We start from the raw sequence: 18,254 nt of genomic DNA on the forward strand, positions 1-18,254 counted from the left end.
CAGCCAAGCTTCCCCCTCCCCCTTCTTCCCACAGCGTGGTGCATTCCGGCCCCTCCACCTCCTCCTCTCAGTGGGCAGCAGCGTGCCACTCAGAATTGGCTCGTGTGCCGTAGGTTGCCGACCCCTGTTCTATGCTTTGTCCGCGACTCAGCTGCAATTATTGAAGACCATCCCGCAATTGAGTTAGGGTCTTAATACTGAGAGATTTATGCTGCTATCACAGAAGGCAAATACAACAGCTGCATTTTAAAGCGGGGCCTTGGCTTTCCCATTTTCAAAAAAAACAAAACAAAACAAAAAAATCAAACTATTTCTATTCCCAGGCCTGTGTATCAAATAAGCATTGTTAGAATTAAACATGGGTAATGCTTAAATGCAGTTTTAGATCATAACGGTCTTCCCAATTGCTTTGCTAAAGCCACAAACATGTATTTGAACACAAACTATTGCAGAAAAGGTGCAAATGGGAAGTAAAAAGGGCAAACACGTGATATGTACAAACCAGGGGAAAAAGTAAGTAAACTTTAAATAAAAAACCCAACATAAAGGTGATATTAAAGTTGTCCATTTAAAAATAAGTCTGATAGCACAGATATTAACGCTCTTACAATATGGTTGTCAGTCATTTTACATATTACACACACAAACAAGTATTTTGTTAACTAATGTTAGTGTACGTTAAGCACCTGAAAGCTAGGAAATGCCAGATTTATGTTTGCTTGCATGACCTTAATTCTACCCTCTTGTGTTTTTCACAGGATGTGCATAACGTGAATGCACAAGTATCATATAATTAAAGACTGTACCATAATGAATATATAGGGGAGGGATAGCTAGGTGGTTTGAGCATTGGCTTGCTAAACCCAGGGTTGTGAGTTCAATCCTTGAGGGGGCCATTTGGGCAAAAATCTGTCTGAGGATTGGTCCTGCTTTGAGCAGGGGGTTGGACTAGATGACCTCCTGAGGTCCCTGCCAATCCTGATATTCTATGATTCTATGAACAAGGGGACCAAATTAAGGTTGCATGCAAATGTAAATCTGGCACTTCCTAACTTTCAAGTGCTTGATTTTGTAACCTAAACAAAGTTATGGGGGGGGGGGGGGGAAGGAGAGATATTTCCTAGTCATTTTTTTTTCCTTTCAAGAAAGGTAAAAACTACATGCAACTAACAAAACAGTCATCCCCAACCCTATCACGAGTCAGCAGCAGCATCTGACCTCTGAATCTTCAACACTGAAGTACAGACTACTGCTACTGGACCCACAGGACTAACAGCATTAGCTAGCAGCAGTTGAAGGCTGTTTCCCAGAGGAATTGGGATGAGTACTTGGATCTAGTGGTTAGTGGGGGGAGTGCAGAGGAGAAGCCCAGCTCGGCCTTATTCACATGCACGCTCTCTCTTCCTTGCTCACTAGTTGCAGGGGATCTTGCCCTGTGTGTTGCCACAGAGGAGGAACACACAGGAGGAGGTTGCTGGCCCATGCACTGGGTACAGGGGGTAGCTGGGGGAAGCTTGGCCCATCTTTCTTTTTCTTCCCCTCTCTGCCCAGTAGCCAAGGAAGCCTGGTTGCTATCAGCTCCACCTATAGTAAACAGCATTTTCTATTCTTGTACAATAGAATATCACTGTTTAATCCCTCCTCTCATTTAACATCACCTGTCCTTCACTGAGGATTGTGTGTGTGTGTCAAGTTGGAGGTTTCAAAACACATGCTTGAGACAGGGAAGGGAAGGGTTCAATTCTTCAATTTATTTATTTTAAGTGAAAGGGATTTTACTCAACTTCATGAAAGTTCCCCTTCTGTGCAGAGAGCAAACATGGAAGATTTCAGCTCAGAAGGTGACACTTGAGAAAGCTGCAACTGTGAAAACTGTGTGGCTCGAAAGCTTGTCTCTCATGAGTAGAAGTTGATCTCATGAAATATATTACCACACCCACCTTGTGTCTATAATGAGTAAAGGGATATTCTAGGCCAGGTTTTCAAAAGCCAGCCTCTTTGCACTTGCAATTACTGTCACTTGGATATCTATCTATTTTGTGGTTTCAAGGTATTTTAACTGTACCTGAAAATAACTGAGTTAAATATGCCTGCAAATTGCAGTTACAGAAAAGGGAGGCCAGGTCTAGTAGAGGCTGAGATGAAAATTTAGTCCTGCATTTTCTAAAACTGCATCAATCTGTATACAACTATACCACTAGCTGCACCATGGGGAAGCAGAGCAACAGTGTTTTGCACAACTCTAGTGACACAAACAAGTGCATCTTAATTTAGTAGAAAATTCATATTGTGCTTCCACAAAAGCTGATAAATGTATTCACTCACCAGAACAACTGATCCTCAATGAAGACTGGTAATTCATCTTTCTTAATTTCTCAAACAGTGCACAAAACAGTCTGAATAATTTTTAAATGTGCCGAGAATTAACTGTGTGTCCATAGAGAGGGAGATACAACTTTGCCATTCAAATACATTGGATCACAATGTGCTTTAGAAATTATAATGAATTCCATTTCACTAACCCTAAGAAACATGCATTATACACATTTTACAGAGGGAAACTGAAGCTGGGAGATTAATTTACACAAGGTCACATGTCTTGCAGAGCCAGGAACAGAACTCCTAGCTCCCACATACAGGCTTCCACTCCCAGCTGCTCATGTATGTATCTAGAAAGGCTTCTATAAGATTATATATTTTTTTGAAAGAAACACAGTATTGAGCCTTTAAACATATATCAAACTATAAATCTTAATTTACACATCATTCTCCTACATAAAAGCTTTATTGCAATTTACATAATATACACATTTAATCCAATCTTTATTGCAGCTTTGCTGAGCAAGCCAGCATAGTTTTACCTTCCACCATGGCATCCATGCTTCTGCTTACAATAAAAAGGTAGCGAAACCATGATTTGGAGGTGTTAATTCAGAAGTGCAGCAAAAATTTAAGAAAACTACAGTGCTAATCCTTAAGCTAAGGTACACAATATAGGACAGACACCAAAACTATTTTAAGACTTCTGGCTCCCACACAAGATTGAGGAAAGTTATGATTCAGTATGGGGCACTCTCACCTTAGCAGCGCTAATCACAGACCATAACCCCACTGTGCCAGGCAAAGAATGTATACTGAACCCAACACTCCAGCATGGTGCTGGGGTGGCATATAGCTGGATATTTGTCTTTTGAATGACACCTTTTTAAAACTTTCTCAACATTTGTGCCCTTAGACATCCAATGCACTTTGCATAACAGTCAGGATATCTGACCAAGGACCCTGGCCAAATTTCAGCTTCTGTAAGATCACAAACTTGTTCATAGCACTGACTACATTTTAACAGACTATTACATAACATCCCTGTGGCAATTACAGAAATTACATACATCAGAAGTATTTCAGCTGTCCAATTTAGCAGCTGGAAATGAGGGTATGCACTCCACAGAACACCAGAATGTCCTCCACAGAGAACTGTTTAAGAATCCACTAGTTAGGCAGTTACACTCTGCACACCTAAACTGCCCATGCAGTTTCAATTCCATGTTATATTTTTCACTTGTTGCCCTCAACTTGTGTAGTCTGTGTACTGTTTAATTGTGTACATATTCACCAACTTGGGGAGAGAATTTAATCAAAAAAATGTGAATGACAATTGGGAATTGTTTAAGAACACTTTACTAGAAGCCCAAAAAACCTCAATGAAGGAAGACTATCATACTGGTTAAAAAACTGACCTTGTTTAGAGAGAAAGTGAACGCAGCTATAAAACTATATATAAATAAAACAAATGGAAGAAAAGGGAATTAATAGTAACAACCACAGGAGCCAACTAGGGGATGCTCTGCACTCAATAGCTGACAGGTTGGGCAATCAGTACCTATGGTAGGAACTGCAGAAAAATGATAAGGGAAGGAAAGGGACACAAGGAGAAGTCTATGGCCAGCAGAGTTAAGGATAATAAGTAGTTTAAGAATATTAGAAAGAAAAAGAATCAGAACCATGATATTAATCCACTGCAAGATGGAAGTGGTAGAATTATCAATAATAATGCAGACAAGGTAGAGGTGTTCAATAAATATTTGTTTTGTATCATATCAATCTTTCCATTCCACTAGCATCTAAGGAGAATATTAAACAGGAGATATTAATGTCAGACATTTTAAAATCAGCATGTCAGGATAACTTGCCCTCAAAAGTTTTACAAGAACTGGTTGAGGATCTCACTGGCCCGTTAATGTTGATTTAAGTCTTGGCACTTCAAAGAAGTTCCAAAACACTGATAGAAAGCTAATCTTGCACCAATATTTAAAAAGGGGGAAGTCTAACATTGACTCTGGGCAAGATACAAGACCAGCAGATACAGGACTAAATAATAATAATGAATTAAAGGAGGGTAATAAAATTAACACCAATTAACACAGTTTTATGGAAAATGGATCCTGTCAAACTAACTGATTTCTTATGAGAATACATCTTTGGTTGATAAAACTAATAGAGTTGATGTAATATATTTAGACTTCCGTAAGGCATTTGACTTGGTACCACATAACATTTTGATTAGCATGGCACACATTAAATGGATGGCTGATAAGCCTCAAAATGTAACTGTAGATGGAGAATCATCATCAAAGAGGTGTGTCTAATATGGTCCTACAGGATTTGGTTCTTGGCCCTATTCTATTTAATATTTTTATTAATGACCTGGAAAAAAACAAAATCACCAGCAAATGAGACAAAAGTTGGGGGGTGGTAAATAATGAAGTGGACAGATGACTGACACAGTTCGTTCTGGATCACTTGGTAAGCTGGGTGTAAGCAAACAACATGTATTTTAATACAGTTAAACGTAAATGGATACATACTAGGAAGAAAGAATATAGGGACTTATCCTGGGAAAAGGCAACTCAAAGATTTGGGGGTCATAATGGATAACGTGGAACATGAGCTACCAGTGAGAGACTGTGGCCAAAAGGGCTACTGCAATCCTTCGATGCATAAATACGTGAATCTTGAATAGCAGTAGAGAGGTTATTTTACCTCTGTATTTGGCACTGGTGTATTTGGCTACTGGAATCCTGTATCCAGTGCTGGCATCCACAATTCAAGAAATGTTGACAAATTGGAAAGGGTTCAGAAAAGAGCAATGGGAATGATTAAAAGATGTGAACGACTCCAGGAGCTCAAACAATTCAGCTTAAAGAGAAAATTAAGGGGTGACTTGATTACAGTCGATAAATATCTACACAGGAAACAAATATTTAATAATGGGCTTTCCAATCTAGCAGAGAAAGGTATAACATGATCATAGAATATCAGGGTTGGAAGGGACCTCAGGAGGTCATCTAGTCCAACCCCCTGCTCAAAGCAGGACCAATCCCCAACTAAATCATCCCAGACAGGGCTTTGTCAAGCCTGACCTTCAAAACTGCTAAGGAAGGAGATTCCACCACCTCCCTAGATAACCCATTCCCGTGCTTCGCCACTCTCCTAGTGAAAAAGTTTTTCCTATTATCCAATCTAAACCTCCCCAACTGCAACTTGAGACCATTACTCCTTGTTCTGTCATCTGCTACCACTGAGAACAGTCTAGATCCATCCACTTTGGAAACCCCTTTCAGGTAGTTGAAAGCAGCTATCAAATCCCCCCTCATTCTTCTCTTCTGCAGACTAAACAATCCCAGTTCCCTCAGACTCTCCTCATAAGTCACGTGTTCCAGCCCCCTAATGATTTTTGTTCCCCTCCGCTGGACTCTTTCCAATTATTCCACATCCTTCTTGTAGTGTGGGGCCCAAAACTGGACACAGTATTCCAGATGAGGCCTCACCAACGTCGAATAGAGGGGAATGATCACGTTCCTCGATCTGATGGCAATGCCCCTACTTATACAGCCCAAAATGCCATTAGACTTCTTGGCAACAAGGGCATACTGTTGACTCATATCCAGCTTCTCGTCCACTGTAACCCCTAGGCCTAGGTCCTTTTCTGCAGAACTGCTTCCTAACCATTCTGTTCCTAGTCTGTAACAGTGCATGGGATTCTTCCGTCCTCAGTACAGGACTCTGCACTTGTCCTTGTTGAACCTCATCAGGTTTCTTTTGGCCCAATCCTCTAACTTGTCTAGGTCCCTCTGTATCCTATCCCTACCCTCCAGCGTATCTACCACTCCTCCCATGGAGGAGCCAGCGTGGCACAGGGGGGCAGCAGCCCTGCAAAGGCAGCGAAGATGCTAGCGGGGAGCTGCCACATCCCCGCCCCTCCTGCCCAGGCTGCGGCCTGGCGCGCCCTCCCCACCCGCCCCCGGGGGCTCCTACAGGCTGCAGCGGATGCATGTGGTTGGCGGCCCCTGTGCACCCCCTGGTTCCCCCCTCGCCACGTTCAGGCTTTGCAGCTTCTGGGCATGTGAGCCTCCTCCGGGAGGGGCATTGGTGGCTCACACTCCCAGGAGCCGCAGAGCCAGAGTGTGGCAAGAAGGCAGCCGGGAGGCTCATGGGGGGCCATGCATCTGCTGCAGCTTGCAGGAGCCCCCGCTAGCCGCGCCACCACCTTTGCAGGGCTGCTGCCCCCCTGCACCATGCTGGCTCCTCCATGGCTGGGGCTCGCCCCCACAAGCAGGACACTCTGGCTCTCTGGTGCCTCCCTGCCAAGCTGCTGCAGCGGCCCAAGCCCGGCAAAGCCAGTGAGTGGACTCGGGGCACGGGTCGCCGGGGTGGGATGGGCTCGCGGGGGCTGTGCACCCTCCCAGGGAATTCCGGGGGTAGAGGAGGAGAAACCTGGTCTAGGGAACAGCCCCTGGGCACGGCTGGCGCCTGGGCAGGTTGGCCCCTGGGGTCTATAAAGGCTCGTTGGGATTTGCCCCTCAATGAACCGATGTGCAGGGGGCGGGAGTGTTGTGTTTTGGGGGGAGCTGAGGGTGGTGGTGTTTTGGCGGCGTGTGTGTGTGTGGGGGGGGGTTTGGCCCTCAGCTGTTTTCTTTGGCATAATATGGCCCTCGCCACTTTACGAGTTGTGCAGGTCTGGTCTATATCCATCCTCTTTGGAACCCCCTTTCAGGTAGCTGAAAGCAGCTATCAAATCCCCCCTCATTCTTTTATTCCGCAGAATAAAATAAATAAGCCCAGTTCCCTCAGCCTCTCCTCATAAGTCATGTGCTCCAGGCCCCTAATAGTTTTTGTTGCCCTCCGCTGGACTCTTTCCAATTTTTCCACATCCTTCTTGTAGTGTGGGGCCCAAAACTGGACAGTACTCCAGATGAGGCCTCACCAATACCGAATAGAGGGGAATGATCACATCCCTTGATCTGCTGGCAATGCCCCTACCTATACAGCCCAAAATGCCATAAGCCTTCGTGGCAACAAGGGCATACTGTTGACTCATATCCAGCTTCTCGTCCACTGTAATCCCTAGGTCCTTTTCTGAAGAACTGCTGCCTAGCCACTCGGTCCCTAGTCTGTAGCAGTCTGATCCAATGGCCGGAAGTTGAAGCTATAAAAATTGAGACCGGAACTAAGGCATAAATGTTTAAGAGTGAGAATGATTAATCATTGGAACAACTTGCCAAGGATTATGGTGGATTCTCCATCACTGACAGTTTTTAAATCAAGACTGGATGCTTTTCTACAAGATCTGCTCTAGGAATTATTTTGGGAAAGTTCTCTGGTCTGTGTTATACAGAAGGTCAAATTAGATGATCACAATGGTCCCGTTTGGTCTTGGAATCTATGAATATGTACTCCAAAGGGAACGTGTTTGATATCCTTAGCTATATGATGCAAAGTATTTAATTAGACCCAACTGCTAATTTAATTTATGCGGTTTCATCAATTTCTTGAATATCCCTTACAAAAAAGGAAGTGGGTGGGCTGAATTTGCTTTTACTAAGACTATATAAAAATCCATTCTTATATCATGAACTCAATATGGAATTGGCACTTATGTCCAACAGTTATAACATTTAAGCAAATATTGGTGCAATTTCACCTCACTATACAGCTTTAAAACCCACAAATAGCAGCAGCAAAATACAAAAACAACTCATTTAAATTCACAGCAGATCTTCCCTATTTTAATTATGCAATCTGTGTCAGTGGGGAATCACAAATAGGATTACTTTTCCATCTGACCGATTTAGGCAGCTAGTGAGAATAGCATTCATGTCACCAGCAAGACAACACTGTCTGGAACAAATTTAATAGTCATACTGCAATAATCTGTTATTAGAATCCTTAATCCTTGCTCACACAATTATGTGTAAACTCTGACATCTATGGTTACCTGCGTAGTTTCTCCTCCATATCCAGAGATCTCATTCAGGTGCTTACTAACATTTTATCAAAGTCCTTTTGCCCCTAGAGATATAGACTGCTTTGTGATAATGGCAGAAACTTTAGAATTAGATGACATGGACAAGTCCTTCAAGCTCACCTTGTCCATGCTCTGGCCCATGCAGGGCAGCTCCCTATACATTGCTTTGTCTACCCTTCAACATCTTAAGCAATGGCACTTCCCTACTCTTTCCCAAGGAACCTATCCCACCTTAATAGGTTGCTCGGAAGCTTTTCTTTTTTTTTTTTTTTTAATTTAATTTTATTCCAATTCATCCCACTGTTCCCAGTTATTCTCATCAGGCCCATGCCAAGCACAATTCTTCCATATGTGCACATCTCACATACTTCTATGCTCTTTCCTGACCCCCATAACAGATTTTCACAATATACTGCCATGAAGCCTTCCATGTTCCTCATTAAATGCACTCAGAACGCAAAGAGATCAATAACCCCATTATTCTGCACTACACTAGATTTAAATTATGTGGCAGCATTAAAAGGTGACTTGCAAAGGAAAAAAAAAAAAAGACTGTCCCCTGTTCTGCTTCTTTAGGGATGAACAAAGGAGACCATTTTCCCCCAAAGCTTTTTCTGTGTGTTTTACCCAGGCAATATCAGGAATATTAAATAGTTTTCCCTGTTCTTCTTGGGCATCTAGGAGTACACGAGTGGGAAAGTCTAAGGCTAGGTCTATCCAACAAAGTTTTGCTAGCATAACTACATTGGTTAGGAGAGCAAAAAAGTCACACACCCCTAACCACACAGCTGTCCATCAGGGAGATAGTTTAATTAAACTGACAACTATACTTGCCTTTTGCCAGCATATGCTGCATAGCCACTGCACCATGCAAAGCCTCTGCAGTGCAGAGTACTAGCCCTTAGCCCAGGGGTGGGCAAACTTTTTGGCCCGAGGGCCACATCTAGGTGGGGAAATTGCATGCAGGGCCATGAATGTAGGGCTGGGGCAGGAGATTGGGGTGTGGGAGGAGGTGAAATGTGCAGGAACGGGCTCAGGGCAAGGGGTTTGGGTGCAGGCGGGGTGTGGGGTGCAGGCTCCGGCCCCACACCACTCCCATCCCGGAGCAGCTCCAGGATGGCAGTGGCGCGCAGCAGGGCTAAGGCAGGCTCCCTGCCTGCCCCGCGCCACTCCCAGAAGCGGCCAGCACCAAGTCCCTACGGCCCCTGTGGGGGCGGAGGCAGACGGCTCCGTGTGCTGCCCTCTGCCCCGACCCCCACAGAGGCCGCAGGGACATGGTGCCGGCCGCTTCTGGGAGCGGCGCAGGGCGGGTGCAGACAGGGAGCCTGCCTTAGCTCCACTGCGCCACAGGGCTGGCAATCCCACAGGCTGGATCCAAAGCCCTGATGGGCCAGATCTGACCCATGGGCCATAGTATGCCCCCTGCCTTAGTATGCCCCCATAAAGTACAGGCCAGAATGCTGACACTTTCATAGAGAGCTTTTCTTTCAAGTGTTTGTTAAACAGGCATTAAACTGAAACCAGAGTATTAAACTATCTGAACAAAAAATCCTCTCTCTTTTCAAAGGCTCAGGTTTCAGGATCTTGTATGATATAAGCAAGTTAGTTCTCTAACATCTTCCAGCAACAGAGAAGTAAAGACCTTTATAATAAATAACTGCTAATGTAAAAACCCAAGAAGAAATTTCACACACACACACTCTCTCCTTTCAGGCCACATTTATACATCTGAGATTAATAACAAACCCAAATTTCTTCTTTGCGGGTCACATTTAAATAAGCAGCAAAACAAGCTTTCCAATAGTTAAAAGGTTAACCATACTGTATTGCTATTCATTTCAAAAATTAAACAAACACTTTTTGGAATGTTTTTAGTCTATTACATACTTCCACTGAAATTTCTATTTACTGTAGGTCTTCATATAGTCACATACCTTTATTGTAGAAGAAAGAAAGAAAGGAAGAAAGGAAGAAAGGGACAGGTTACATGGCAACTGAGAGAAAGATGTAACGGCCAAACAGGGGCATTGGGTAGGGCTCTGGCACATGACTGCTAAGGAAGATCCAGCAGAGGTGCAAGTTATAACCACAGGTAGCACAAGACTGACTCAATTATAAGTAAAATCCGTTACCTACCTCTTGTAACTGTTCTTCGAGATGTGTTGCTCATGTCCATTCCAAGTAGGTGTGTGCGCGTCGCGTGGACAGTCAGCAAAAGGTTTTTCCCCTACTGGTACCCGTCGGGTCAGCTCAGGCGCCCCTTGGAGTGGTACCTTCATGGCACCACATAAAGGGCCCTGCCAACCCGCCGCATCTCCAGTTCCTTCTTGCCGGATTGCTCTGACAGAGGGGAAGGCGGGTGGGTCCTGGAATGGACATGAGCAATACATCTCAAAGAACAACAGTTACAAGAGGCAGGTAACTGTTTTTTCTTCGAGTGCTTGCTCGTGTTGATTCCAAGTAGGTGACTCCCGAGCCTTACCTAGGAGGCAGAGTTCATGGAACCGCTGGATTGAAGCACTGCTCTGCAGAACACTGCATCGTCCCTGGCATGCTGGGTAACAGCATAATGAGAAGTAAAAGTGTGGACCGAAAACCACGTCGCCACTTTACAGATCTACATTGGGACCTGGGCCAGGAATGCAACCAAGGAAGCCTGCGCTCTTGTAGCATGTGCCATCAGCACGGAGGTAGGTCCCTTTGAGAGGACACTGGGAAGCCCTTCATCCTGCTCACTACCACAACAAACAGCTGGTTTGATTTACGAAACTGCATCATTCACTTGATAGAAAAGGCCAATGTCCGCCGAAAGTCCACAGAGTGGAGCTCCTGGACTGTCTGCTCCTGGCTGTTAGCGTGAGGCTTAGGGAAAAAAAGACCTGATTGGCATGAAATTGAGGCACAACTTTAGGGAGAAAGGCTGAGTGCAGCCGAAGCTGCACTTTGTAAAAGATGACAGGTTTCAGAGTAGCAGCCGTGTTAGTCTGAATCCGCAAAAAGAAGAACGGGAGTACTTGTGGCACCTTAGAGACTAACAAATTTATTAGAGCATAAGCTTTCGTGGACTACAGCCCACTTTTTCGGATGCATATAGAATGGAACATATATTGAGGAGATATATATACACACATACAGAGAGCATATATATATATATGTGTGTGTGTATATATATATATATCTCCTCAATATATGTTCCATTCTATATACATCCGAAGAAGTGGGCTGTAGTCCACGAAAGCTTATGCTCTAATAAATTTGTTAGTCTCTAAGGTGCCACAAGTACTCCTGTTCTTCTTTTTGTAAAAGATGGTATAAAGAGGGTCAGATTTGAGGGCCTTGAGTCAGACACACTACTAGCTGAAATTATTGCGACCAGGAAAGCCACCTTCCATTACAGATAAACTAATGAACATGTCGCTAAGGGATCAAATGGACGCCCCATCAGCCTCGAAAGCACCAGATTAAGGTCCCATGCCAAGATCGGTTGCCGAACTTGCGGGTATAACCTGTCCAGTGCTTTAAGAAAACGACCCCACCACTGGGTTAGCGAAGACCGAGCAGTCTGCCACTCCTGGGTGGAACGCCAAAATGGCCGTCAAGTGAGCCTTTATCGATGAAATCAACAAGCCCTGCTTCTTTAAATGTAGCAGACAGTCCAAAATAAAGGATATTGATGTTTGCATCGGAGAGGTACAACTGCGAACACCAGATCAAGAATCTCTTCCACTTGGCCAAGTAGGTCACCCTGGTGGATGGTTTCCTACTGCCAAGGAGCCTCCCTAACAGGATCTGAGCATGTGAGCTCTACCGGGTTTAACCATGCAGCTTCCAAACCATGAGATGGAGAGACTCGAGATTGGGATGCTGGAGCTGGCCGTGGTGCTGAGTGATCAGGTCCGGAACTAAAGGTGGGGTGATTGGGGTGTCCAATGACAGCTCCACAAGCATGGTGTACCAGCGCTGGTGGGGCCAGGCTGGCGCTATCAGTATCATTGAAGCTCCTTCCCTTTTGCAGATGACACTAAACTGGGAGGAGTGGTAGATATGCTGGAGGGTAGGGATAGGATACAAAGGGACCTAGACAAATTAGAGGATTGGGCCAAAAGAAACCTGATGAGGTTCAACAAGGACAAGTGCAGAGTCCTGCACTTAGGACGGAAGAATCCCATGCACTGTTACAGACTAGGGACCGAATGGCTAGGAAGCAGTTCTGCAGAAAAGGACCTAGGGGTTACAGTGGATGAGAAGCTGGATATGAGTCAACAGTGTGCCCTGGTTGCCAAGAAGGCTAACAGCATTTTGGGCTGTATAAGTAGGGGCATTGCCAGCAGATCAGGGTACGTGATCATTCCCCTCTATTCTCTATTCTACACTGGAATGGGTTACCTAGGGAGGTGGTGGAATCTCCTTCCTTAGAGGTTTTTAAGGTCAGGCTTGACAAAGCCCTGGCTGGGATGATTTAGTTGGGAATTGGTCCTGCTTTGAGCAGGGGGTTGGATTAAATGACCTCCTGAGATCCCTTCCAACCCTGATATTCTATGATTCTATGATTACCCAGGCACCTTAAGCAGGACATGTGCAGGTCGCCCTTTGACATCAGCTTTTGGTACACCCCATATAGCTTAAACCCCTGGGACCGAGGCATGCCCTAGCCCCGGGCAGGGGAAGGGAATCCTAACTAACAAGAAGAGGGGATATGACACTACACTAAAAACTATTAACTAACTACTAAAACTATTTACAGGTAGGAACTACGAGTACACTAGGGGATCGTTCGAAAACAAGAGAAAAAAGAGAACACTCCAACAACTGTCACCGTCAGTAAGGAGAGGCAGTGGGTTGGCAGGGCCCTATACGCAGCGCCATGAAGGTGTGACTCCAAGGAAAAACCTTCCAGTGACTTTGCACATGGCGCACACACATCTAATTGGAATCAACATGAGCAAGCACTCAAAGAACACAAGGTTACTAAGGCCATGTCTACGCTACAGGTATTACAGCGGCACAGCACCACAGTGCTGCAGTGTTATAGTACGTCCCACATCAACAGAAGGTGTTTTTCCCATTGATGTAGGCAATCCACTTCCCCAAGCGGCAATAGCTTGGTCAACAGCTTCTTCCACTGGTTAATTTTTCACATCCCTGAGTACTGTAGGTATGTTGACTTAATAGTTAAGTGTAAACCAGACTTGAGGATATGACAAGCTCAGATTTATACACAACTGCATTAAAAGAAGATCGTTGTAATTGGTTTAATTTCCCATCACCACCATGAAAAAAAGTTTGCTGTGCCATAACCTCAAGGTATGAGTGAAGACCCTCCATAAGGTCCTGCAGACATGCTGTATGCCCTAAAACACAACTGAAAAAAATCCAGCCTGAAAGTCAAGTCATCCTGAATATTATGGCCTGGCTCACAAGGAAGTAAAATGTATGATAGTTACCTTGAAGCAGAGATGACCCTTTATGTGTTCTGTTTTTCTTCACAGTTGTTACCCTCTCACCTTCATTTCTGCAGCTTTTATTATTGAAAGAAAGATCTGTACGAAAGAAAGGTGTATATTACATTAGTATTAGACCTAAAGATCCCAAGACAAATTAAGTTTCTCCATCCCAGGACCTGTGCCATGCCCTTTAGAGGAGTATTTAAAACCGTACTCCAAGACACAAAATGTGAACGTAAGAACGGCCATACTGGGTCAGACCAAAGGTCCGTCTAGCCCAGTATCCTGTCTTCTGACAGTGACCAATACCAGGTGTCCCAGAGGGAATGAACGGAACAGGTAATCCATTCCCTATCCCTCATTCCCAGCTTCTGGCAAACAGAGGTTAGGGACACCATCCCTGCCAATCCTGGCTAATAGACTTATCCTCCATGAATTTATCTAGTTCTTTTTTGAAGTCTATTATCTTTGTAATTTCATGACGAGAGAGAACACAAGTTAGGAATTAAAACAAGTAAAGTCATGTCCTTCATCAGCTGGAAATGGTATTGATATTGACAATTGTGAAACCCAGGTGGAAAAAAAGAAATTGTGTGGGCCACTTGCAATACAACTGTCAACAATGAATGGTAGATCAGACCTCGACAGACTCCTTAATTTAATCTTATGGTGAACTTTTGCCAGCCAGTATGCAAGACATTCTTACGAAGAATACATCCTGGAAGACAATTTTATTAAGGGGAGTTACTACCCCATTTGAGAGTCATCGGCCATTCTACTTACGTTTACAACTTGCATATCAACTTCCCCTTCCCAAGACAAACAAAAAATTATTAAAAACACTGCTATTTAATAGATGTCAGAGGAAAGCATAAAGGCACCTGCAGCATCATTCATGTTGCTTTTCAGTTGTCTGATGAAGCAGAGCACAAAATGTATGCTTCTACCAGCAGTTACATGCTCCATTCCAACATATGGCAAGGTGAACTTCACCATCCAACTGCTGGATTGGACTATGAATATCCTTTCAGACTGTCTCTTCTAAAAAGTCTATCCTTCATTTGCAACTGAATTCTCAAAGAAAGAAAATCTTGGAAGTTAGAACCAGACCATCTTTAAATAGGAACAAATGGAGATAAGCAGGTTCCAAAGATGCTGGTATGTGATTTTAATTCATATTTCAGTCAAAACTGGGAAGCTGTAATCACTAGATTAAACTAAGCCAAAGTGTCCTTTTCATGGACTCTTCACTATTCTAAGTAATTTAATTATCTTAACCTTGTCCTAAAGCAAAAAGACATACCCAGCCAAACATTTCTAGGCAACTAGAAGAACCCTGAGAAAAAAAAATTCTTTTCCAGTTACTTGGCACTAGTCCAGGTTCTGAAGGGCCACTCAAACAGCTCAGTTAACAGCTACATTGGCAATTTACAAAAATTTCAAGGACCAACTAATTTTCATCTTCAATAGGGAAGTTTGGCTTATACAACTTGAATACTGTGTCAAGATGTGGTCACCCCATCTCAAAAAATATATATTGGAATTGGAAAAAGGTTCAGAAAAGGGCAACAAAAATTATTAGGGATATGGAACAGCTTCCAAATGAGGAGCGATTAATAAGACTGGGCCTTTTCAGTTTGGAAAAGAGACGACTAAGGGGGGATATGATACAGATCTATAAAATCATGACTAGTGTGGAGAAAGGAAATAAAGAAGTGTTATTTACTCCATCTCACAACACAAGAACTAGGAGTCACTAAATGAAATTAATAAGCAACAGGTTTAAAACAAACTAAAGGAAGTATTTTTTTCACATAATGCACAGTCAACCTGTGGAGCTCCTTGCCAAAGAATGTTGTGAAGGCCAAGACTATAACAGGGTTCAAAAAAGAACTAGATACATTCATGGAGGAATTGGTCCATCAATGGCTATTAGCCAGGATGGGCAGGGATGGTGTCTTAGCCCATTTGTCAGAAGCTGGGAAGGGGCGACAGGGGATAGATCACTTGATGATTACTTGTTCTGTTCATTCCCTCTGGGGCACCTGGCATTGGACACTGTCAGAAGACAGGATACTGGGCTAGATGGACCTTTGGTCTGACCTAGTATGGCCGTTCTTAAGTTCCCTCATAACTAGCTTTCCTTCTCTGAAATCCTCACTGGTTTGTGTTATGCTGGTGGTAATTCAGAATGCCTTGTGCTGTGACATAACAAACCATAGGAAGACTTAGAATGTTGTATTCTGGAATATCCTCTGCTACCCGTGTTCTCGACTCAAATATCCAACAGCATTAACTGCCCTCATCTATTTAAAGTACACATTACTCCTTGAGGAATTCTGCACCACTGCGCAATGCAGAATTTAATGTTGTTTGTGCAGAATTTCCTTTCTCCCACAGAATAGGATGCAGAGGTATTGGCTGCCACAAGGTAGCCACTGGACCAGGCAGAGCCCAGCTTGCAAACAGAAGACAAGGTGGGGCGTGGGGGGGGGGAGGAAAGAGGGAGAGAGGAGGAGGGAATTGGAGGGTTCCTGGCAGCTGCAGTTCCCAGCATGCCCTGAAGAAAGGAGGCTGCGGCGCGCAGGAAACTTTGTGCCAACCCAGGACCCAGCATCAGGCTGTTTCTCTCTCTGGATCCCTAGGGTTTAGAGGGGTAGGGTCTGAGAGTGTCTGGGCGGGGTGGGAGGGAGGAGAAGGGCAGCTGGGCTCTGGAGGGACATGGTGTGAGTATCTGGGCCCAGGGGGAAGCCTGTAGCTGGCCTCCGGGGGGGGGGGGGGGGGGGGAAGGGGGGACCGGGGGGGGGGGGGGGGGGGGGAGTGTCTGGGCTGGGGAGAGTCATGGCTGGGCTCTGGGGGAGACAGGGCAGAGAAACAGGGACTGGGTTGTCATATGGGGTTTCTTTAATGCTCTACTTCTGGGGGGATTTTTGTGTGTGCCTATATTGTTACAGATATACTTACTGACAGGTATTATGAAATAAACTACCAACATAATCAAAATTGGCATAATTCTATAGTGTTATTTTGACACACAATTTTCAGGAATTTAAAATATTGTGCACAGAATGTTTAATTTATTGGTACAGAATTCCCTCAGGAGTAACACATTGCCTTTATCCCCCAAAGCTCTTACATCTTACTACTCTTTGGGTAGTGGCATTTACTGAAGTAGAGCAGAGAGAAGATGGGTTGGGAAGCAGTGAAACCAGGAAGATACAATACAGTTATAAACTAAAGCCTTGTCTTCACTAGCCCCTCACCCCCCCAAAAGTGTTTTTTACCATGTGTTAACTAACAATTTTAAAATGTGAATTTGGCAAGGCAGTTTTTATAGGTGTTAACTGGTCATGGTAAACCCTGCGCTCCCTCTAGTGTTTTCTTCAACCAATTAAGGGTGAAAAACACGAAGTGCTTTTTCCACACTAGGATTTTACCACATCTGAATTAACTCATAATAAACATCTACATATATAGTGCTGTGGCTGTGCCACTGTAGCACTTTAATGAAGATGCAACTACGCCAATAGGCGAGCTTCTCCTGTTGTCATAATTAATCCACCTCCCTGAGAGATGGTAGCTATGTGTTTTGGAGAAGCTCTCCCATCAACATATCATTATCTACACCAGGGGTTACGTTGGTATAACTACATTGCTCAAGGGTGTGGATTTTTCACACCCCTGAGCAACACGGTTATACTGATATAAGTTTATAATGTAGATCTGGCCATAGTAAAAACTCTTCTAGTGTGGATTCACCCAAACTGTTTGCTGATCACTGTGCTATAATGTGTTTGCATACATTAAGAGCTCAGTGCAACATTATCTTCATACATCAGTGAGTTAATTCACTTACAGTCAGAATTTAAGGCCAGAAAACCATCCACCATATCTAGTCTGACTTCCTGTATATCATGGGCCACCAACACTATCTAGCTTTCCACACACTAAGCCCAACAACTGAAATTAGACCAAAGTATTACAACCTTCAGAAAACTTAACTATTGTGGGCCACAGGCAAAGAATGAAAGGGACTGGAGTGCACCTATTGGTGAGGCCCCTGCATGGGGAAGGAATGAATTAAGTGATATATACACAATCTCAGCAAGTGACCTGCATTCCACACTGCAGAGGAAAGCAAAAAAGCCCAAGGCTACTGTCAATCTGACCTGGGGGGAAATTCCTTTCCAATCCCACATACAGTGATCAGTTAGACCTTGAACATGTAAGCAAGAACCAGCAAGACAAGCATATATATGAGAGAGGGAGAGAGACGATGAGAATTCTCAAAAACAACAAGGAGTCCAGTGGCACCTTAAAGAATAACAGATTTATTTGGGCATAAGCTTTCGTGGGTAAAAAAAACCACTTCTTCAACTGCAGCAGAATGAGAATTCTCAGTTCCATCTCAGAGCACCAACCCACTTCATCCTGCATCCCATATCCAACTGTGGCCATCTCCAATGCTTCAGAAGGAGACAAAACACACCAAGAATACATTGTGA

At 44.0% G+C, this 18,254-nt stretch overlaps 1 protein-coding gene across 7 annotated transcripts in view; it reads right to left on the reverse strand.

The window, feature by feature from the left end:
• BRD4 (bromodomain containing 4) overlaps positions 1-18,254 on the reverse strand; it is a 193,991-nt gene that overhangs the window by 119,069 nt on the left and 56,668 nt on the right. For all 7 annotated transcript variants that reach the window (XM_034793552.1, XM_034793557.1, XM_034793554.1 and 4 more), the window contains exon 2: positions 13,750-13,845. The gene's annotated coding sequence lies outside the window, so the exon portion shown is untranslated. The remainder of the gene's footprint in view (positions 1-13,749; positions 13,846-18,254) is intronic.

Source organism: Trachemys scripta, chromosome 17 (genome assembly GCF_013100865.1).
Source record: "Trachemys scripta elegans isolate TJP31775 chromosome 17, CAS_Tse_1.0, whole genome shotgun sequence".
In the NCBI taxonomy this organism is placed as follows: Eukaryota; Metazoa; Chordata; order Testudines; family Emydidae; genus Trachemys; species Trachemys scripta.